This window comes from Anomaloglossus baeobatrachus, chromosome 1 (assembly GCF_048569485.1).
Source record: "Anomaloglossus baeobatrachus isolate aAnoBae1 chromosome 1, aAnoBae1.hap1, whole genome shotgun sequence".
Lineage (NCBI taxonomy): Eukaryota > Metazoa > Chordata > Amphibia > Anura > Aromobatidae > Anomaloglossus > Anomaloglossus baeobatrachus.
In genome coordinates, this window is record NC_134353.1 from 114,140,862 (window position 1) to 114,165,388 (window position 24,527).

Consider the following 24,527-nt stretch of genomic DNA (forward strand, 5'->3'; position numbering starts at 1 on the left):
GGAAAAGGTTGAAAAATTTAAGGGGGCCGAATGCTTTCGCAAGGCAATGTAATATATATATTATACACACACACACATACATACATACATACATACATACATACATACATACATACTACAGTCTCATGCACACATTTATTTTTATTCTTTCTTGATAGAATTTGAGAACTGTAGTGTTTTATTGAAATCTGCAGTATGTCAATTCTTTAAGCGTTGTTGCAGCTTTTTTCACCTATAGACAGCAGTGAAAATAGGAAATTTAAAACAAAAAAAAAGGCTTTTTTGCGATGTTTTTGGTGAATAAAACTAATATGAACTGTAGACAAAAACACACAATCCACATCTAAAAGGATATTGCAGAAAAAGACAACAAAAACACTGCAAACGCAGCATTTGTACTGCCAAGAGAGCAGGTTTTGGCTGCAGAAGAAAAAAACACAAGGTTAATGCTGCAGGTGAAAACAATGGAGGAGAAATGTAGGAAAGCAGCAAAGAACGAGCTGCAGAGATACAACATAAGGGTGCAGTCCCACTTGCCCGTGTATCGTATCGCATCACATCACCCAGCACAACTGCACACTCTCCGGACAGGGGTGGTTGGCTACATGTATTTCTATGCAGCTGAGACTGTTATGATCTGGTCACCGTAGACAATCACAAAAATCCCATCAGCAGAAAAACACAAGAGTAGTTGAAACTGAGCTGACCGCAATCCCCTGTCAGACCACACTAGAAGTAGCCGTGGAGTGCTCCTGAACACACCTAGACGCCTCGTCACAGCCGGAGAAACTTACTACACCTCACAGATAGGTTTCCTCATTTCTATCTTGCCTCAGAGTAGTCCCCAAAGGAATAGTAAGCCCCCAACATATAAAGCCAACGGTGATGTAAGAAAATACAATACACAGATAGAAAATATGGATTAGCAAAGGCGAGGCCCGACTTCCTAGATAGAACAGGACAGGAAACATAACTGATTGCGGCCAGCAAAAAACCCTGCAAAAATACCAATCTCCTGATAACAAAAAATACTGAGACCAGACGGACTCTCCCCCACTATATCAGGTACTCTTGTAAATAATGGGAGAAACGAAATACCAAAAAAACACAAGAAATACAAAAGTGCAAATGATCAAATAGAACAAGGAGAATCTCCCTTTTCTTGCAGTGGGGCCTGCAGAGGGGGAACCCCCATGCTCATCAAAACAGAAAGACAATTACTCTCCTGCAAGAAAACAGACTTTCAGCAAAATAAAAAGAAAAACAAATCCCCTTAGGTGTGGATCAGGCAATAAAGCAAAGAACTTGCAACTTATCTGGAATGGTACAGGCACAGGATAAATGATTTATAAGTCCATGCCAATTGAGAGACTGAGGAGCAACATCTATAACCGGCCCCAGCCAGCAGACACTGGTCTACTATATAACCCAGGCTGATCTGCAATTGGGCTTCCCAAACTCCCAATTAACTCCCACATCTGTTGAGTCACAGTCAGCTTCACCCCCAGTCCTGACCACCAGAGGGAGCTCCAAACCATCACCCCCTCAGATGACATTCACAACATGAGACGCTCCTGTTCGGAGAGTGTGCGGCCATGCCGGGTGATGCGATGCGAGACACGAGCAAGTGGGACTGCACCCTAAGAAGTGTAATATACAGAATGGGAAGACTGTAAAGGAATGTACAGTACTAATCCTGCCATGTCTGCCCTATAAATAAAACATGGATAAATGAGGGAGAAAAAAAAAAAAGTCACTGAGTTGTATGTATCTGCTGGCATCTTGGATCCATACATTAGAATGATTTCCATTGCCAGGCAGCACATTAGGCTGGATTTATACCAGATTTCAGAGTTTGGCTATTCTGTTCTGTATCGATTGATCCATGACATAATGGACACTGTCACCGTGACATGTATTTACCGTATTTATCTTACTCACTTAAAAAGCAACCATTAATTCCACACCATCATCCCTGTCCCCATTGGGGCTCACAATCTAAATTCCCCATCAGTATGTATCCACACTGACTTATAAAGATGGGTCCATCATGTTTCTGGTGTGGTGCAGGTCATTCTACCGGGAAAACGAGCAGCATGACCGTAGAATCAGCAAAGAAGCCTTGAAATGTGAGCTCTTATGTAAATATGAGCAGCAGGCTTGGTTTACACGAGTTAAAAAAAAAAAATTAAAAAATCAGTTCGATTTTCATCCAGAAAAGTGGGACGATAATTTTCTCACTTGTCATACGTGTGCCATATGTTTGTGTTTTTTGTTACAGTAGAAGCTAAAGCATTTTTGTTGTTTTTTTAGAGGTGCTGCAGAGGCACTTTAATCTAAGCCCCTGGTCTTGTACTCACCCTCCGGCATTTTCATCCTTTCGGACTCACTCTGGCCCTGCGGCGTCATCTTGTGTACATAACTTCTGACCAACTGGAAGTCAGAAGTTACAACACAAGTTCTTAATGTAACTATCAGAGCCAGAACGAGGCTCTCATAGACTTGTATAGAGCACAAGTCACAACTCAATACAACACTGGAGCTGCCGGCAGGTCATAAATCGCCTGAGACCAAATGGAGAAACACTGGAAAAAAAAAATGAGACCCTGGAAGGTGAGTATAAGACATGGGGCAGGTGACTTAGGGCCGCTTTACACACTACGACATTGCTCAAGCGATCTTGTTGGGGTCACGGAATTTGTGATGCACATCCGGCCGCTTTAGCGATGTCGTTGCGTGTGACACCTATGAGCGATTTTAAATTGTTGCAAAAAAGTGTAAAATCGCTAATCGGTGACATGCCCCCCTCTTCACCATTTATCGTTGTTGCTGCTTGTACGATGTGGTTTGTCGTTCCTGCGGCAGCACACATCGCTACGTGTGACACCGCAGGAACGAGGAACCTCACCTTACCTGCGTCCACCGGTAATGCGGAAGGAAGGAAGTGGACGGGATGTTATGTCCCGCTCATCTCCGCCCCTCCGTTTCGATTGGGCGGCCGCTTAGTGACGTCGCTGTGACTCCGAACGAACCGCCCCCTTAGAAAGGATATCAAAGTTATAGGGTATTGGTGTGCACTCAGCTGAAGTATGGTTTCATTAGAGTTTGGGGTCAATAGTCCCAGAGCGTATTATATAATAGACACTGCACTCTCTTGTTGATAAAATGAAGACAAAAAGTTTTCTTTTCTTTGCAAAAAAGAAAAAGTGATTATTTATTTGATGGCGACAAAAGATGGTGGAAGTTTCGGCCCAACAGCCTTTATCATGTATAGTCGCTGTGAAGTGAGAAATAAAGAAATCAATATTTACATATATTACATAATATACAACTATATACAATAGATACCATGTCTGAGCGTATCAAAGTATGCATGGCTCAGTATATCGCGGTTACAGTCAGAACATAAGGGTAATACATTCTCACATACCGCCACAAGAGGGCTGTTTCAGAAGAGAAGAAAATAATGGAGCAGGATGGAAGGAGTACCACCAAGAATAGTTTATGATACAAGATTTTCCAGAGGATGAAGTCCTTAGAAAGGAGGCGGGTCGCCAGTCACAGCGACGTCGCTAGGCAGGTAAGTAGTGTAACAGGTCCGCGCGATTTTGTGCACCACGGGCAGTGATTTGCCCGTGACGTACAAACTATGGGGGCGGGTACGCACGCTAGCGATATCGGTAACGATATTGCAGCGTGTAAAGCGGCCTTTAGATTCAAAGCACCACTCCAGCAGTGCAATAAAATATAGTGGAACCTTGGTTAACGAGAACAATCCGTTCTGGGACTGTGCTTGTTAACCAAGTTACTCGTTCAGCAACACAAGATATCCCATAGGAAATCATTGCAATGCAGACAATTCCTTCCACAACGTGTTACATGTCCCATCCTGGGCCCCTATTGTGCCATTCCACACTTGCACGCACACGCACACACACACACACACACACACACACACACACACACACACTATGCTCACCTTACCTTCCGTTCCCTCACCGGCCTCATGGTTCTTGTAGTTTGCCGGTACAGGATGTGTATCGGGTAACCATCGCGACGAGGGAGGAACTTCCGCTGCCAGAGCGCTGATGTCAAAGGCAGGAGCCACTTGCCTCTGATTGGCCAGCGCGCTGCCTTCGAGTAGAGGCTGACAGCCGAAGTTCCTCGCTCGTCACGATGGTTACCGATACCCATCCTGTACCGGCAAACTGCAAGTTCCAGGAGGCCGGCGATGGCAAACTGCAAGTTCCAGGAGGCCGGCGATGGAACGGAATTTACACATATTATGCTCACCTTACCTTCCGTTCCATCGCCGGCCTCATGGATCTTGTAGTTCGCCGCTACAAGATGTATATCATCCATTAACCATCGCGACAAGGGAGGAACTTCCTCTGTCAGCTGCTACTCAAAGGCAGCGCGCTGGCCACTCAGAGGCAAGCAGCTCCTGCCTTTAACGTCAGTGTTCTGGCAATGGAAGTTCCTCCCTCGTCGCGGTGGTTACCTGATACACATCCTGTACCGGCGAACTGCAAGTTCCAGGAGGCCGGCGATGGAACGAAAGGTAAGGTGAGCATAATATGTGTGCGTGCATGCGTGTTTGTGCGTGTTTTTGTGTGGACTGCAAGAGCGGGTTAGAGCACGGTGGATGTACGGAACCGGAATTGTGTGCAATGAGTATTTTGCTCTTTCAGCAAAGCTTGCTCATAAACAGAGTTACAAATTTACAGCATGCTTTGCTCGTTAGGCGAAATACTCGCTAACTGGGTTACTCGTTAAAGGGAACCAAACATCGGGATTTTGGTATATCAGGTAAAGCCAGTGCAGTACTGGCACTATCAGGCACAGGCTGTACATACCATTAGTGGGCAGCTCGGATGTTTAGGCTGTGAAATCCAAGTTTATGAAGTTTGAAAATTCATCCACTTTTTGATTGACGTGTGCACGTCTCCAGATAATATCTGGGTGGGTTATACACATGATTCCCCTCCCCCCCCAGCCGCCTGTTCCTCCCTCTCTCTGGCTGTATGCAAATTTATATCTTCAGTTACACGGCGTCGGAGTTGGCGCCTGCACATAGCGCTTATCTCCGGCGGCATGTTTTTGAAGCCCGCATTACACAGTTTGGTGTCTGAGAGGGCGGCGCATGCGCCCTCGCTTCTTCAGATCTCGTTGTGACTGTGGGAGCACGCGCGGTCACAACAAGACTGGAGAACAGCTGATGTTACCAATTAGCTGCAGCAGACGTCTGCTACGATATCTTCTGCTGCAGTTAGTTGGGTGAAGCCATTTATTGTCAAACTACTGTGTTTTCTCTTTTTAAATCATAATGACAACCAAAAACATCCAAATGACCCTGATCAAAAGGTCACATACCCTGGTGATTTTGGCCTGTTAACATGCACAGAAGTTGACTCGTAGGTTTGAATGGCTAATAAATGTAACCTCCTCACCTGTGACCTGTTTGCTTGTAATCAGTGTTTTTCTGGGATCCAGACAAACTCTTGCATCTTTTATCCAGCCACTGACTTTTCTGGATTGTGTGTCGTTGGAAAAGCAAAAGAATTGTCAACGGATCTATGGGAAAAGATAGTTGAACTGTATAAAACAGGGAAGGGATACAAAAAGATATCCAAGGAATTGATAATGCCATTCAGCAGTGTTCAAACTGTGATTAACAAATGGAAAATCAGGGGCTCTGTAAAAACCAAGTTACGATCAGGTAGACCAACAAAAATTTCGGTCACAACTGCAAGGAAAATTGTTTGGGATGCAAAGAAAAACCCACAAATAACATCAGCTGAAATACAGGACTCAGTGAAAACTAGCGGTGCGGCTGTTTCAATATGCACAATAGGGAGGCATTTGAAGGAAAATCTGGGTCTGCACTGTGCTATATGGGGCTGTATACTACATGAAGGTGCCTACTGGTATCTGGGTCTGTACTGTGCTATCAACGGACTGTAAACTACATGAAGGTGCCTAAAGCTATCTGGGTCTACATTGTGCTATATAGGGCTGTGTACTACATGAAGGTGCCTAATGCTATCTAGGTCTATACTGTGCTATGTGGGGCTGTATATTACATGACGATGCCTAATGTTATCTGGGTCTGCACTGTGCTATATGGGACTGTATACTACATGAAGGTGCCCAATATGATCTGGGTCTGTACTGTGCTATATACAGGCTATATACTACATGAGGATGCCTAATGCTATAGGGGGCTGTATACTACATGAAGATGCCTAATGCTATCTGGGTCTGCATTGTGCTATATAGGGGCTGTATACTACATGAAGGTGCCTAGCGCTATCTGGGTCTGCATTGTGCTATATGCAAGCTGTATACTACATGAGGGTGCCTAATGCTATCTGGGCCTGCATTGTGCTATATGGAGACTGCACAATGCCATATGGGGGCTGCATAATGCCATATGTGGGCTGCATAATGCCATATGTATGCTGCATACTGCCATATGGGAGCTGTATAAATGCCGTATAGGGGCTGCATAGTGCAATATGGGGGCTGCATAATACTATATGGAGGAATATGGGGCCTGCATACTACTATACCCCCAGAGTTGTATGTCCCCTCCACCCCGGTGCAGTATACCCCCAGAGCTGCATGTAACCCCCCCACCTCAGAGCAGTTTGTAACCCCACCCCAGATCCACTGCCCCCCTCTAGAGCTGTATGCCCCCCATTGCTGTATACCCCTTTCTTCAGTAATATGTATGTCCCCCAGTAATGTGTAGGTCCCCAGCCTCTCTTGTGATGTACCGTATATACAGCAGTTTTAGTGTACTCTATGTGCGGCCATGTCTGTTAGTGACTGCCATTAATCAGCGTGGCACAAACACATACCCAGGAGGAGCTGGATGGAGACAAGCGGGGAGGAGAATGAGGCTGTTGCCGGCTTCCCAATATTAAAAATATCTCTAAGGCTATGTGCGCACGTTGCGTACAGTCACTGCAGAAATTTCTGCAGCGATCTGAAGAGCACATGTGCGCTTTAAATCGCTGCAGAAATGTCCGTAGTGAAAAAAAAAAGCCGATTCCATGCCGCACTGCCTGCAGCTCCTGCCATAGACAGAGCAGGAGCTGCCAGCAAAGCGCACGGAAGAAGTGACATGTCAGCCCCTGCTCTGTCTATGGCAGGAGCTGCAGGCAGAGTGCATGGAATCGTTTTTTTTTCACTATGGACATTTCTGCGATTTCAGCGATTTAAAGCGCACATGTGCTCTTCAGATCGCTGCAGAAATTTCTGCAGTGACTGTACGCAACGTGCGCACATAACCTCACTTCTTAGAACGCAGCGCTTCGGCAGTAGCCGAAGCGCTGCGCTCTAAAACGCCACGTGCGCACGGCCCCTGCACAATCTCCATAGACTGTGCAGGGGACGCAGGACGCATGCAGTTACGCTGCGCTACAAAGCGCAGCGTAACTGCATGAATTATGCACACGTGCGCACATAGCCTAATGTGTCTGTGTGTGCATGTATAATCTGTATCTATGTATGTAAATGTATATGACTGTCTAGATTTACGGTATGTCTGTTTATGTGTTTTTGTGAATTTCTCTTTAAATATGTATGTGTACGTATGCCTGTATGCATCTGAGCATGTCTATGTGTGGATGGTGCCCACTGACACTCTTTCGCCCAGGGCCCACAAAAACCTGGAGCCGGCCCTGGTCTCATCGACAACAAAAGACTTCAAGCTGTCATTGATGTTAAAAGGGGGCAATACACGGTACAGTATTAAGAACTGGGGTATCAACTTTTGATCAGGGTCATTTGGATGTTTTTGGTTGGCATTAGGATTTAAAAAGAGAAAAAACACAGTAGTTTGACAATAAATGGCTTCACCCAACCACTAACCATGAGTAGAAAAAAAAAAAAAAAGGAGTTTATGTTATCATTTATACTCTCTGAAAAAAGGCCAAGAAAGCAAAAAATCTGCCGGGGTATGTAAACTTTTGAGCACAACTGTATCTATCCGTAAATACACTAACGACGCTGATGGGGAAACCAGACACACGGATCATACACTGAAGAAAAACACTGATGACACCAGTAGTATTTGTTTTCACGTATGTGATTAAATACGGACATGTGAATGAGCCCTGAGGCTGGGCTTGGACAGCTGTATTCCATGGTCAGATCACATTGACCAGATGGACCCACATATCTCCTGAGCCAAACTAGCAGCATCATGAAAGGACGGAGCATTGCCCCCCCTCTCCCCTGGGCATTTGCGGAGGCCGACATGACACTGATTGGTGGGGAGGTCAGGGTGTCATGGGTGGGGGAGGGGGAGTGAGCCTGATTTTGAAATAAAGGGATAGCTAGGGGGGAGGAGCGGCACTTTTCCCGCTCCTGGGACAGAAGTAGGAGTCCCACCAGCCCTCCCTAATATTTTGTGGTATGATTGGGATGTTCAGTTGGTGGGGGGGGTGGTACGGGGTCGTTTCTCGGGTCGTAGTGACTGGTTGGCAGTTTTATTGGTGGATCCTTGAAGTTGGTTTAAAATTGGGTCAGGAAATCCATCCGGGTATGGATCCCCTCATTGGCAGAATGGCTGGTCACCTGGTGATTTTTGGGGGGGATCCCGACGGGGTAGGTCGGGGCCCCTATGGGTGTGTTTGGGGTTAACGGAGGATTAACCCTTACCGTTTGGTGCTCCTGAGCCAGTGTGGGTAACGGCTGGGAGCAAGTTGGTTTTATGGTTCGGTTGTAGGAATCACCAGGGTTTGTAGCTTCAAGGACCTTACCATATTGCAATTTTGTTATGTATTTTGTTTAATAAACGGCTGCTATGGCCAAAATTATCCAAAGATAAATTGGTGTCTGTGTAGTTATTTTAGATACGAAATGGGAATGGAGGGGTGGAGTATGAAAAGAAGACCGGAATCAACAATTCCAGGGTCATGGGCATATATGTAGCCTATTTAGGTCAGCAAACATCCGGTCAGGCTGGGCATTGTGGTACGTATATGGACCGAGAACCCGACGTAAGGCTTATTCACAACACTAGTTTTCAGCCAAGTCAATCATAAAATGGTTCATGGTCTCTCTGTCCCGGTTATAGTTCTTCCATCTGGAACATTACAGCTGCCCGATATAAAAATTAATAACGGAATAGACACATAAAAAGGATATTTGACACTTTAGGAAAATAAACTTCATAAATCACTATTAACTCTCTCTTCCATTTTAGAATTCATGAATCTTTCAAGACGCTATGATAGAAATCAATATTACATATTGCCCCGCGCTTTGCAAAAGCATAAAACATTAATCAATGATTGAGTATTTTAATATTCTGTTAGTTGTATTCCAAAAATGTAATATAATATATTGTGTCACACAAAGACATTGCACTGTGCCGGATAAATAATTGGTACAGCATGGTTAAGGGAAATAGGCTTTGCGGCTGCACAGATTATGCACACTGCAAACATATTAATGATTTATGTTACTGTGCCCTACTTTCCGTCACCCTAGAATGTGAGTTCAAGGCAAGATTTTCTTCCCAAGAAAATATAAGCGAATTAAAGCAGAATATTTCTATGGAAATGCAGAATATGAGTTACACATACACACAAGGTTTTGTATGGCTTCTCCGCTTCTTAAAGGGAATCTGTCATGTAAAAAAAACCGCTATTAATCTTCAAATGTGTTTAAAGGGACAGGTAAAATATATCTTTGTACCGTGTTAACCAGTAGAGATAAAAAAAAGTGTTTAAAAGAACTGAAGTCCTCAGTGGTTGATACCTTCAGTGGTTGGCTAACTGAAAAGATGGTAATAATAACAAGCTTTCGAGACTACTCAGGTCTCTTCTTCAGGCTCAATATAACCCAAAATCTGAGGAGTCACATATTTATACACAACAGGACATAACTTGTCTTTACTGCCCCATTCTATGTGAAGCAGAACTATCACTATGGCAAGGGAGGAAACTGTTGTAGCCATAAATATTGCTGCAGTTCATAGATAAGCAGTGTGAAAGTTTTATTGTCCTCTGATTAGGGTCTGGTCCAGAGCTTGGATGCCCCCAGATGCTCTGAGGATCACATCTCTTAATTGATGTAAAAAGACATGAATCCATGTGACACATTCATTCCTGCTCTGAATGTGTCAAAGGTCATCATAAGTTTGTACTCCCATAGTCTGTCTCTTTGGGACTTGAAATTTCCTTTCAATACCAGCAATTTCATGTCCATGATGTGGTGGTCTGAGTTACAAAAATGTTTGGCCACAGGTAGGGACAGAGCACAGAATGACTGTTCAAACCAAGGACCGACTCTCAATACATCATGGCGGAGCCAAACAATTAAATCCACCTTCCCACATACCGTACTTGTTTTCCCATCTGTCTCCTCCCATCTATGAATTTTTTAAGTCAGAGATGTCAAAGAAGAGGGAAGGGAGAGAGCTAGAGAGAAAACAAGCAGGTAGGAAGGTGAATTTAAAGGGAACCTGTCATCAGAAATTTAGCTATAAAGCTAAAAGTTCCCCCCTCTGCAGCTCCTGGGCTGCATTCTAGGAAGCTTCCTATAGTTTTTTTGGCACCTTTTATACCAAAATAAACACTTTGTAAACTGGTACCTTTTCGTATGCAAATTTCTAAAATCATCCATGGGGGCGGGCTGCCTGGGGTCCGTTGCTGTCCTCCTGCAGATTTACGCCGCCCCCGAACGCTGAATTTCAAAAGCTCAGGACGCCGCCCCTGGGTGCCCGTGGTCCCGCGCATGCGCTGCTCCACCGTAGCGGTGCCGTGCACTGCGTGCACGTGTGACCGCTAGTGACGCTTTGCGCGGGAACGAGGTTATGGGCGGCGCTGTGAGTGCCATCAGTAAGTGCCGCCCATAACCTCGTGACCGCACTTTCCCCTATGACTCCAGCGTTATGCGCAAGCGCTCGCTGGCCTGATGCCTGGACGTCCCCTCCTTCCCATCTATTTCCTGCTGCTGAGCAGGATGGGAAGGAGGGGACGTCCGGGCATCAGGCCAGCGAGCGCTTGCGCATAACGCTGGAGTCATAGGGGAAAGTGCGGTCACGAGGTTATGGGCGGCACTTACTGATGGCACTCACAGCGCCGCCCATAACCTCGTGCCCGCGCAAAGAGTCACTAGCGGTCACACGTGCACGGCACCGCTACAGTGGAGCAGCGCATGCGCGGGACCACGGGCACCCAGGGGCGGCGTCCTGAGCTTTTGAAATTCAGCGTTCGGGGGCGGCGTAAATCTGCAGGAGGACAGCAACGGACCCCAGGCAGCCCGCCCCCATGGACGATTTTAGAAATTTGCATACGAAAAAGGTACCAGTTTACAAAGTGTTTATTTTGGTATAAAAGGTGCCAGAAAAACTATAGGAAGCTTCCTAGAATGCAGCCCAGGAGCTGCAGAGGGGGGAACTTTTAGCTTTATAGCTAAATTTCTGATGACAGGTTCCCTTTAAACGAATAACTCCACCAAGACGTAAGTAAGTAGATGGGGTAGAAGACACACACAGCTAATATCTCAAAGAGTGTCTGCAAGCGGGCATCGCCATCTGCTGGTAAGAAATAACAGAATGGACAATCAGGAACTTATGAGTGAAGTGCATGTTTCCGGAGGAGGGGGTAGATTGGAACAGATGCCAGGTGAGGTGACAATTGTGGCGCAGTTACTAATTATAAAAATCTTGGAAGGGCTGAGAAAAAGAGCAGTCAGCAACTGGACCTGTAGCAGGACGGTTGTGAGCAGTGGAGTTGGCTTACAGCCAGCTATATGAGAGAAGACCAAGAGACCAGATCCAAGAGAAGACCAGATCCGAGAAAAAAAAAACCGAGAGGCCAGATCTGAGAGAAGACCAAACCAGACAGACAGACAGACAGACCTGAGAGTGAGACAACTAGGCCGTAGTTGAGGACTGTTTGTGTGAGATGTCACCTCCTGCATGAACTTACGATAACAAGTGAGAACTGGGGCCGCCCATAAACATGCAGAGTAACCTGCCGCAGGTAGTACTGTTGACCCCAATCCCCCCCCCCCACACTAGGGCCAGTGTGGCTTTTCATGTAGCCTATAGAGTGACAACAGTGACTGGTACAGACGTGACACTGATGTTTCCTGGGTTGGGGTGTTAAGACCAAAACATCACTGATGATAACAGTTACTTAATGGTAAACCTAGAACTTTAGGGTGTAAATAGCATTGTGTTTATAGCCTAGTCATCTGAATTCCTGTAATTTTTTCTTGCAATATACCGTAATCTGTTTCTTTGCCATCATTTTCACTACTCCTTGATCCTGTGCCAAAAGCATATTTTCTTTGTGCAAAGCAAATAAATGGTTGTTGTTTCAACTACAACTGCCTCCTCATTGTCAGCACAGTTGCATCCTTGTACCTGTTACATAGTGTGCCTGTACTTGATTTGAAGAGTCATTCTGTGCTGACAGTGCCTTAAATGGCGTTTTAAAGCTGTGCGACAGCCGCACTGAAGCTCTGGTTACTGGGAGGAAATAGACTAAATTACTTACGGTAATGGGATTTTCCAGAGCCCACGACAGCACCCACGAGAGAGGGATCCGCCCCCTTCAGGACAGGAAACCTACAGATAAAAAAGGGGCAGTCCCCCTCCCTCATCAGTTGGTTGCAGAGAACCGGGAGAGGAACCGCCACAAATTAGTAACAAGACAAGACAAACGTAGAACCACCAAACCCAAAGGGTGAAGAAAACAAAAGGGCAGGGGTGCAAAGGGTGCTGTCGTGGGCTCTGGAAAATCCCATTACCGTAAGTAATTTAGTCTTTTCCTTTCGCCACGACAGCACCCACGAGAGACTTAGAGAGATAACACACTCAGGGAGGGAAAAAAACCACACGAAGGGCCAAGCCTCCAACGGAAGAACAAAGGCCAGCCGGCAAAGACCGGAAACCGGACTGAGAGGGCAGGATACAGCCGTACAATACCACCGAAGGAGACACAGGCCACATCCATCCAAGGAGGAGGCAACCGCCCAGGAGAAGGATCCGACACCGAGGAGGCCAGGGGAACCCGCAGCACCACAGACGAGAGGGGAACAGCAGCCCACAGCCATCGGGACAAGGGACGGCACGCCACGCGAGGATCACCGCCGGAACCCTGAAAGACAAAGAACAAAAACAAAGACCAACCCCTCCGCCAAGGGGCCCACCAAGCGACACAGACGAGGACAGAGCCCCCCCCCCATGAACAGGCAGCGAAACGAAGAACGGAGAAGACAGCCCGCGCGGGAAGAAAAAACACCGAAGACACCCGCTCGGCAGAAGAGCAATCGGACCGAAACACCGCAAGGCAGGAAGGACCAACGGACAGAGCCGGATAGGCGCGAACACGCCCCGCAGAAGCAAGGGCGACCAAGAGAGAGCACCGCAACGGACGAGGAGGAGAAGAGATGCATAGTCGAAGCAGGAAGCCCAAGGCGCCAGGCCAGGCGGAAGGCCAGGGAGGCGCAAGGCGGCAGCGGCGCAAGGCCAAGGCAGGAAGAACCAACCAGGAGCGCCGCAAGAAGCAAGCCCATACGACCAGGAGGCCCCAAGGCACAGAGGCCAAGAGGTAAAGAGGTACAGAGGCACAGAGGCCAAGAGGCCCCAAGGCCCAGAGCCCAAGAGGCCCAGACCCCCAGAGGTCCCGAGCCCAAGAGGCACAGAGGCACAGAGACCAAGAGGCACAGAGGTCAAGAGGCACAGAGGTCAAGAGGCACAGAGGTCAAGAGGCACAGAGGTCAAGAGGCACAGCGCCCAAGAGGCACAGCGCCCAAGAGGCACAGCGCCCAAGAGGCACAGCGCCCAAGAGGTATAGAGCCCAAGAGACACGGAGACCAAGAGGCACAGAGACCAAAAGGCACCGAGGTCAAGCGGCACAGAGGTAAGCGGCACAGAGGCCAAGCGGCACAGAGGCCCCGAAGCCAAGAGGTCCAGAGGCATGGAGGCACGGAGTCACGGAGGACAAGAGGCCCAGAGGCCAAGAGGCAGAGAGGTGAAGAGGCACAGAGGGCAAGAAGCACAGAGGCACGGAGCGTAGGCCAAGAGGCAATGCGGCACAAGGGCCAAGAGGCACAGAGGCCAAGAGGAACAGAGGCCAACCGGCACAGAGGCCAACCGGCACAGAGGCCAACCGGCACAGAGGCCCAGAGGAACAGAGGCCCAGAGGAACAGAGGCCAAGAGGAACAGAGGCCAAGAGGAACAGAGGCCAAACGGCACAGAGGCCAAACGGCACAGAGGCCAAACGGCACAGAGGCCAAACGGCACAGAGGCCAAACGGCACAGAGGCCAAACGGCACAGCGGCCAAGAGGCACAGCGGCCAAGAGGCACAGCGGCCAAGAGGCACAGCGGCCAAGAGGCACAAAGGCCCAGCGGCACAGAGGCCAAGAGGCACAGGGGCCAAGAGGCACAGAGGCCCGAGGGCCAAACGACAAAGGCCAAGAGGCACAGAGGCCAAGAGGCACAGAGGCACAGAGGCACAGAGGCCGGAGCCAGGAGGCACAGGGTCAGGAGGCCCAAGCCAGCAGGTACAGAGACCAGGAAGGCCCAGAGGCCAAGAAGGCATAGAGGCCAAGAAGGCACAGACGCCCAGAAGGCACAGAGGCCAAGAAGGCACAGAGGCCAAGAAGGCACAGAGGCCAAGAGGCACAAGGGCCAAGAGGCACAAGGGCCAAGAGGCACAGAGGCCCAGAGGCACAAGGTTGGAGCCAAGAGGCACAAAGGCCAAGAGACCAAGAGGCACAGAGGCCGGGCACAGCAGGCACAGAGGCACGGGGCCGGGAGGTCCCGAAGCCAAGAAAAGGCACAGAAGCCAAGACGGCACAGAGACCAAGAGCCAAGAGGCACAGAAGGTCAAGAGGCACAGAGGCCAAGAGACACAGAGGCCCGAGCCAGAAGGCACAGAAGCACGGGCCCAGGAGGCCCAGAGGCCCAGAAGCCACACAGAGGCCCGGAAGGCACACAGAGGCCCTGAAGGCTCACAGAGGCCAGGAAGCCACACAGAGGCCAGGAAGCCACACAGAGGCCAGGAAGCCACACAGAGGCCAGGAAGCCACACAGAGGCCCGGAAGGCACACAGAGGCCCTGAAGGCTCACAGAGGCCAGGAAGCCACACAGAGGCCAGGAAGCCACACAGAGGCCAGGAAGCCACACAGAGGCCAGGAAGCCACACAGAGGCCAGGAAGCCACACAGAGGCCAGGAAGCCACACAGAGGCCAGGAAGCCACACAGGGGCCAGGAAGCCACACAGGGGCCAGGAAGCCACACAGGGGCCAGGAAGCCACACAGGGGCCAGGAAGCCACACAGGGGCCAGGAAGCCACACAGGGGCCAGGAAGCCACACAGGGGCCAGGAAGCCACACAGAGGCCAGGAAGCCACACAGAGGCCAGGAAGCCACACAGAGGCCAGGAAGCCACACAGAGGCCCGGAAGCCACACAGAGGCCCGGAAGCCACACAGAGGCCCGGAAGCCACTCAGAGGCCCGGAAGCCACACAGAGGCCCGGAAGCCACACAGCGGCCCGGAAGCCACACAGAGAGGCAGAAGCCACCCAGAGGCCCGGAAGCCACACAGAGGCCCGGAAGCTACACAGAGGCCCGGAAGCCACACAGAGGCCAGGCAGTCACACAGAGGCCATGGAGCCCACAGAGGCCAGGCAGCCACAGAGACCAGGAACCCGAGAGGCCAGAGGCACCGAGGCAGAAGACATGAGAGCAGGAGGCTACCGAGGCGCGTGACCAGGAGCCCAAGGCGCAGCGACAGCACACATAGAGGCCCGAAGGCAGGAGGCACCGAGGCCCGGAGGTACACAGACCCCAGGCCAAGAAGGCACATAGGCCCGAGGCTAGAAGGCACAGAGGCCCGAGGCCAGAAGGCACAGAGGCCCGAGGCCAGAAGACCCAGAGGCCCGAGGCCAGAAGTCACAGAGGTCCGAGGCCAGAAGTCACAGAGGTCCGAGGCCAGAAGCCACAGAGGCCCGAGGCCAGAAGCCACAGAGGCCCGAGGCCAGAAGCCACAGAGGCCCGAGGCCAGAAGGCACAGAGGCCCGAGGCCAGAAGGCACAGAGGCCCGAGGCCAGAAGGCACAGAGGCCCGAGGCCAGAAGGCACAGAGGCCCGAGGCCAGAAGGCACAGAGGCCCGAGGCCAGAAGGTATAGCGGCCCCAAGGCCAGGAAGCACAGTGGGCAAAGGCAAGGATGAACAGCGGCCCCAGGCCAGTAGGCCCAAGGGCAGGTAACACAGAGGGCCAAGGCCAAGAGGTACAAGGGACCAAGGGCAGGCACCAAACCAGAAAGCACGCGGCCCGGAAACATGAGGCCGAGAGACACAGAGCCCCGAGGCCAGGAGACCCGGGCCACTACCACCGAAGGCGCAAAGGCCAGGAGGCTCAGAGACAGGGAGGGCCCGAGGCCCGGAGGACCCGAGAACAGAAGACAGGAGGTCCAGAGGACACAGAGGCCACAGAGACCAGGAGGCTCAGGAGCCACAGAGGTCAGGAGACCCAGTGCCACAGGAGCCCGGAGGCCACAGGGACCAGGAGGGCACATAGGCCCCAGGGGCCAAGAACCTACAGAGGTCAGGAACCCACAGGGGGCCATCACGAGTCCACAGAGCCCACAGGAGCCAGGAGCCTACAGGGGCACAGGGGCCAGGAGTCCATAGAGGCCACTAGGGCCAGGAGGCCATAGAGGGCACGAGGGCCCGGAGTCCACGAGGGCCAGGAGTCCATAGAGGCCACGAGGGCCCGGAGTCCACAGAGGCCACGAGGGCCAGGAGTCCACAGAGGCCACGAGGGCCAGGAGTCCACAGAGGCCACGAGGGCCAGGAGTCCACAGAGGCCACGGGGGCCAGGAGTCCACAGAGGCCACGGGGGCCAGGAGTCCACAGAGGCCACGGGGGCCAGGAGTCCACAGAGGCCACGGGGGCCAGGAGTCCACAGAGGCCACGGGGGCCAGGAGTCCACAGAGGCCACGGGGGCCAGGAGTCCACAAAGGCCACGGGGGCCAGGAGTCCACAAAGGCCACGGGGGCCAGGAGTCCACAAAGGCCACGGGGGCCAGGAGTCCACAAAGGCCACGGGGGCCAGGAGTCCACAGAGGCCACGGGGGCCAGGAGTCCACAGAGGCCCGAGGGTCAGGAGTCCACAGATATACAGTGGCCCGGAGTCTATAGCAGCCGTACAGGGGCCATGAGTGCAGAGGGCACGAGGGCCAGGAGACTCAGTGAGGCCACAATGGCCAGGAGTCCACAGAGGCCACGAGGGCCCGGAGGCCACAGAGGTCATGAGAGCCCGGGGTCCACAGAGGCCACGAGGGCCAGGAGTCCACAGAGGCTACCAGGGTCTACAGAAGCCTTACAGGGGCCATGAGTCCACGGAGGCACAGGGTGCCAGGTAAACACAGGGGCTACAGGGGCCCCTGGCCATGCGGCAAAAAACCAGCTCCCAAGCTGTGATCAGGAAGCCACACAGCCCGCCTGAAGCCCCGCAGGGAGCCACATAGAGGTACCGACCCTGGACGAGCGCAGGCAGGGACTCCGGGACGACCCTCCGTGCACTACGGGGAGACAGAGCGGGGACGCGGCCCCGGACACAGCGCACCCGCCGTGCAACCGGAGGCGCCGCCCGTTCCACAGAGAGGTGCCGGCCGCCGAGCACACAGTCACTTACCCCGCGTCCGGCACAGGAAGGAGGGAGCCACGGCCTTCCAAGGAACCTGCCCGGTCCACTCCCCCGGAAGCGCTCCAGTGCACTTCCGGGTCACGGCAGCAGAGAGCGCGCGGACACGGAAGGGTCCCCCCCGCCGTCCACAGACCAGGCGCGCGCAGGTGCCGGCGTCACTACCCCGGAGGCAAAGCCGAACCAAGGGGAAGAGGACGAGACGCACCGGAGGACGGAGTCCACGAGGGGAGCTCCACCGACCGTGCTTCTGGACCTAGAGCTCCGCCGTTCCCACGGAGACCGCACGGACTCAACCGGACCCAGGTACTGTAGGTTCCTCTCCATTCAGGACAGGAAACCAACTGATGAGGGAGGGGGACTGCCCCTTTTTTATCTGTAGGTTTCCTGTCCTGAAGGGGGCGGATCCCTCTCTCGTGGGTGCTGTCGTGGCGAAAGGAAAAAATTTATATTTCTACTGTAGCCTCAGGCTTTCAGTCATAGAAGCGTGGCTACAGTCATCGCTCAGTAAAAAGTGAGTAGCAGCTGTAAGCGCACCCTGGCAGTGACTGACAGGGATATGGCATAAGGGATACTACAAAGGGCAGGTAATAAGAGTGTCACATACCTGCAGAGGCCTCCTAAGAAAAGCTAAATGACAACCTGATCACATTGCACTAGTTACCTTGAGCACAACACAAGTGATAACAGACACCTTTGAAGCAATGTGGGGAGAGCGTAGTACAGCAGATGTGAGAGTGCCACGAGAGGAAGAGAGCAGACAGAAAGGCTTGTAATGTGACACAGCTAAACTCAGCTGTGCTAAACATACCCCCATCCAAACTGCTGGGAACGTAAAAGGTTTTGATATCTGTGCTCTACTCTTAGTACTTTCTAAATAATGTACCAGTTTAGACCAGGAGATCAGAGCTGTCTTTTATTAAATCTCAAACAGTAGTAACCTGTCCTAAACTATGGTGGGGGTGTGTTCTTTTTCTCCTGCGTTTCTGACCGCTTATGATTGGGTAACGTCATACAGAAAAAAGAAAAAAAAAAAAAAAGTACATGTAGCGCCCCTGAATACATCAGGGTGCTACAGTGAACTGCATCCTGTCAAACAGGGTGCAGGGCCTACCCCCCCATGGTTCCAGGTTCCCAAGAACGGTGTCGCTAACATCCGCACTACAAATCCCAACCACACCTCACACCATGACCTGTACAGACACACCAGTGGGTTGGTAAAGTTGGAGCACGGCTGCCCACCTAGGGGTCAGGCAGATTGGTGGGAGGGGAGACGAGAGAGAACAGTGTTAGCCCTCAAAGAGTGAGGAGCTGGGGAGTTATAGCTCTCAGGGAGGCGACAGGTTGGGTCGCAGACAGTGGTCCGGACTACAGGAATCGAGGACCGGTATCTGGAACACTGGACAGGGATTTGACGGACGCAGTCTAGGAGGACTGTTGGCACCAGAAAGCCCAATTACCTAACCGGTACCGAGCACGGCGGGGTACAGGACCCTAGATTAGGGAAGAGCTTCAGGCACCTTGATAATTAACCTGTGGAGGAAAGTATCTTTATGAACTTTCCCCAAGACCTCAGAGATTGAAGGCATCAGCACAACGCGGGGGATAGGGTTCTCCAAAGCACACAACCCACTAAAATCCCAAGTGCCAGCCACCAAGAGCACAGCTGCCATACACACAGGTAGCGGGGCCCCAAAAGCTTCAAGGCAAGGGGCCACAACAGCCTATCAAATTTGTGCACGGAGGCAGGGCTCCGAACTTACCAAGTGACACCGGTGGGAACGGGACCTGGACGAGCTCCCCCACAAGGACTGCGGTACCTAGAGACTTTGGTTTACCATCTGTGTGTCTGCTTATTCCACCTAACCCAGCACCAAGACTACCGCAGTGAGTAACCTGACCCCTGCTTCCCAAGGCCGAGCCACCCGATCAACAAACATCCTTTCCACCACCAACCGGGGCCTTTCCTACTTGCGGAGGGACTGACATCTTGTTGCCCCCACACCATCTGACCAGGTACTCCCTTCGGCAGCGGCGGTACTCCCCTTACCGCAACCCGCAAGTGGCGTCACAAACATTTATCCCCTGTAAATACTCAGTTTACATTCGAGTGGCCGTGAGCCCCCGGGTCCGGAGAACCTCGAGCCACAGTAACCCCGGATCCGAGCAGTTCGACTGCTGCAGGGGTGGCACACACCCCCAGTGAAAGCACTCTGGTAACACCCAACTGGACTGGAGATAAATGAACTCATTAATTGACATACTTTGATTGCTAATATCTCCTCAATGGAAAGGCCCAACCCTTCCCAAAAAAAAAAACAAACGTTTTGTTCTACTCTGCAGCCACTTCCATCATATTTTTTAGAACCAGTTTGACCTCGTTTTTTTCCTCCCTTTCTTCCAAGTGCGGTCACTTTTATATTTTTCTATTTATATAGGTTCATGAGAGCTTGATTTTTCTGAAATGAGTTCAAAGTTTTCAATGACAATATCTTGACCATAAATAAAACTAAAATAGTAGAAAAAAAAATCCAAATAGGATGAAATGGTGAAAAAAAAAAAAATGCAATTTCGCAAGGCTTTGTGCGTTTTGTTTTTACAGAATTCATTGTTTAATGAAAAATTGCATTGTAATAAGATTTTCCAGGCTACTGCGAGATCTCTAGCATTTCTATTTTTCCGCCAAATGAGGGTTTGTTTTTTTTACTGCCATTAATTCCAATTTGGGCCACAAAAAAAGCTTTAAAAAAAAAATAAAAAAAAAAAAAAATGTTGTGGAACGGAGGAATAGAGAACGAAAAACTAACATTTTGACATTTTATTTCTCTAGTTCAGCTAGGCCACTCCATGACCTTAATGTGCTTCTTTTTGAGCCACTCATTTGTTGCCTTAGGCTAGTTTCACACTTGCGTTGGACGGCTTCCGTAGCATTGCGTTGTGTGACGGATGCAACGGATGCGTTGCATATAGTGGCACAACGCAATGCTACGGATCGTACAAAATAACGGAAAGCGTTATTTATTTATTTTTTCTTATTTATTTACAGTACCGGCAGCCGACTATTGTGAACGATCAGCTGATCGCTCTTAATAGCCGGCGGCCGAGCGCTCTCACATGCCGGCGGCCGGGCGCTCAGCTGAGTGCCCTGACATGACGGCGGCCGGGCGCTCAGCTGAGTGCCCTGACATGCCGGCGGCCGGGCGCTCAGCTGAGTGCCCGGACATGCCGGTGGCCGGGCGCTCAGCTGAGTGCCCGGACATGCCGGCGGCCGGGCGCTCAGCTTTTGCAACAGCTATTTCAGTGTCATATATCTAATAACTGATGGACTGAGTAATATTTCTGGATTGAAATGAGGTTTATTATACTAACAGATTATGTGCGATCCGCATTTAAACAAAATTTGACCGGTGCAAAAGTATGGGCACCTCAACATAAAATTTACATTAATATTTTGTAGACCCTCCTTTTGCAAAAATAACAGCCTCTAGTCGCTTCCTGTAGCTTTTAATGAGTTCCTGGATCCTGGATGAAGGTATTGTTGACCATTCCTGTTTACAAAACAATTCCAGTTCAGTTAAGTTTGATGGTCGCCGAGCATGGACAGCACGCTTCAAATCATCCCACAGATGTTCAATGATATTCAGGTCTGGGGACTGGGATGGCCATTCCAGAACATTGTAATTGTTCCTCTGCATGAATGGCTGAGTAGATTTGGAGCGGTGTTTTGGATCATTGTCTTGCTGAAATATCCATCCCCTGCGTAAATTCAACTTCGTCACTGATTCTTGCACATTATTGTCAAGAATCTGCTGATACGAAGTTGAATCCATGTGACCCTCAACTTTAACAAGATTCCCGGTACCGGCATTTGCCACACAGCCCCAAAGCATGATGGAACCTCCACCAAATTTTGCTGTAGGTAGCAAGTGCTTTTCTTGGAATGCCATGTTTTTTTGCCTCCATGCAGAACGCCTTTTTGTATGACCAAACAAGTCAATCTTTGTTTCATCAGTCCACAGGACCTTCTTCCAAAATGTGACTGGCTTGTCCAAATGTGCTTTTGCATACCTCAGGCGACTCTGTGATGTGCTTGCAGAGACGGCTTCTTTCGCATCACTCTCCCATACAGCTTCTCCTTGTGCAACGTGCACTGTATTGTTGACCTATGCACATTGACACCATCTGCAGCAAGATGATGCTGCAGGTCTTTGGAGGTGGTCTGTGGACTGTCCTTGACTGTTCTCACCATTCTTCTTCTCTGCCTTTTTGATATTTTTCTTGGCCTGCCACTTCTGGGCTTAACAAGAACTGTACCTGTGTTCTTCCATTTCCTTACTATGTTCCTCACAGTGGAAACTGACAGTTTAAATCTCTGAGACAACTTTTTGTATCCTTCCCCTGAACAACTATGTTGAATAATCTTTGTTTTCAGATCATTTGAGAGTTGCTTTGAGGAGCCCATGATGCCACTCTTCATAGGAGATTCAAATAGGAGAACAACTTGCAAGTGGCCACCTTAAATACCTTTTCTCATGATTGGAAACACCTGCCTATGAAGTTCAAAGCTCAATGAGGTTACAAAACCAATTTAGTGCTTTAGTAAGTCAGTAAAAAGTAGTTAGGAGTGTTCAAATCAAGAAATTGATAAGGGTGCCCATACTTTTGCACCGGTCAAATTTTGTTTAAATGCGGATTGCACATTTTCTGTTAGTACAATAAACTTCATTTCAATCTCCAGACATATTACTGAGTCCATCAGTTATTAGATATATGAAACTGAAATAGCTGTTGCAAAAACCCAAATTGTTATAAAGAAAAAAGGTTAACATTAATAGGGGTGCCCAAACTTTTTCATATGGACTGTATTTACAATTTATTACAGTTTATGTTCTAAAGTTGTATTCCAATAAATATATTTTATGTTCTATCTAAATATCATGATTATTGTATCATAATGATTAAATGTCTGATGTTCAAATTGCACCACAATACATTTTTCACTTAAATATAAGCAATATACTAAATGTTATTTAGTATGATTTTGTTGAAAACTATTGTTTGCCACATATATATATATATATATTATATACACACACACACACACACACACACACACAATGTAATAAACTATATAATAGGCAAACAACAGTTTGCAACAAAAACATAGTAAATAACATTTGTGCAGTCTATGAATTTGTTGTAAGAAATAGAATTGCCTTCATCAGATCCTTCTTCGCAGATGACCTCAAATCTGACCTAATAATTTTAAGGCTAGAGAACAACCTCTCTACACTAACTTGGGTTGGAGGCAAAGCCGTAACCACATGGGAAACATCTCTAACAATTTCCGGGTATAAAGGAATTGCCTCATGCACAGTCAGTTTTGATGAACGGTTGAATTTTTTTATTTCTTTGAGAGCAAGTGAAAAATTTTGCTGAAATCTGGTCAATCTGCTGCTATAGGAGACGAAGCGAAATCTTTTTCCTTGCGGCAACGCTTTGCCTGCTCCATGTCATCCAAATACTTTTCAAAGTTAAACTCCTCATCTGAAGAGGATGAAGATATGGCAGCAGTAGCACTGTCAGGACCCAAGTCCTCTTGCACCTGGCAGTCCTGTAGGCCACTTATCTTAACTGCTACCTCGGTCAGAGCTTCTTTTCTTTTAGTAAGCTGTTGATCATCAAGCAGTATACGATGACTTGGGTCCACATAAACAGCTGCCAGAAGAATTTTATTTTCCAATCGCTGTGTCTCTCTCCGTTTCATTGAAGCAGAAATGCCATCTGCAATTAAACCTCCTCTTTGGGACAGGCAAAATAGCAAGTTCTTCCACTCCCTTATGAAAATGCCAGGAGTTAAATCCTCAGCTTGTAATTTTTTTAGTCACGGTAAATGGGTGATTAAGCAATTACTTCAATTCAGCCACCTGTGTCCATTGACCTTCATTTAGGGTTACCTGAGGGTTCACCATATCTATAAGAAACTATTTTAGTTCAAGCAATCGCTCAATCATTTAGGAAGTGCTCCACCACCGAGTGGCTTGATCAACAATTGCCCCTTACCCAGCCCGTCTCTTCAAGATGGAATCAATTTTAGGGGTTCTGGCGGCAATAACCAATTTCCTCACTTTTCCGAACAGATTTCCAGCATGTCCCTCTATCTCTTATTGCCAGCTGCAGCGTGTGCACAACACAGCGCATGTGATGAATATGATAGTGTTTTGAAGCAGCTTCAACAAGATCATCTAATCCTAAAGTATCATTTTGCTGTTCTTCTGTTGTAATATCTGTTTGTTCCTCAGTTACATGAACAGCACTGTGGCCTTCTATCTCTAACATACTGAATCCTAAATTTTCTTCTAGCTGTTGTTCATTACTCTTATTCATGAGTTTAATTGTACTTATGTATGAAGCATTGTCCATTACAATAGCAAGAACCTGTTCTTTTGAGTTCGTAATCTTGCAGAACTTTTTCCACTAAGGCCTGGAGAAACTGGCTGATGTGATGAGCTTTAGTATATTTTACTGCCAGTGTCTTGGTAACAATTTCTTGTCACAAACATATTGAACATTGATGGCAAAATAATTCAGTGAAATGCAGTGACTCTGGGCACCCAGCAAAGGCAATGGGTTTCAAGATATGACATTCAGACACATCGTTTCGTGAGGATCCATTTTTGAGCTCAAAAGCAGATCCTCACAAAGAATGAGAATGTCAGTTTGTGTGGCATTTTTCTAATCTGCATTTGCTATTGAAAACATTACCTATGAGCTCAAAAAACCTTTCAGGTGATGCGGTTTTTTAAAAAGCTGATCTGCTTTTGCAGCTGAAAAACGTATCCT

General features: G+C 49.1%; 1 protein-coding gene across 3 annotated transcripts in view; it reads right to left on the bottom strand.

Annotated features, from left to right (window-relative positions):
• Positions 1 to 24,527, bottom strand: part of KLHL5 (kelch like family member 5) — a 108,154-nt gene that overhangs the window by 71,687 nt on the left and 11,940 nt on the right. Inside the window, exon 1 of one of the 3 annotated variants that reach the window (XM_075346970.1) lies at positions 5,451 to 5,472. The exons of the other annotated variants lie outside the window; for them this stretch is intronic. The gene's annotated coding sequence lies outside the window, so the exon portion shown is untranslated. Of the gene's footprint in view, positions 1 to 5,450; positions 5,473 to 24,527 lie in introns of those variants that run through there. 3 annotated transcript variants of the gene reach the window in all.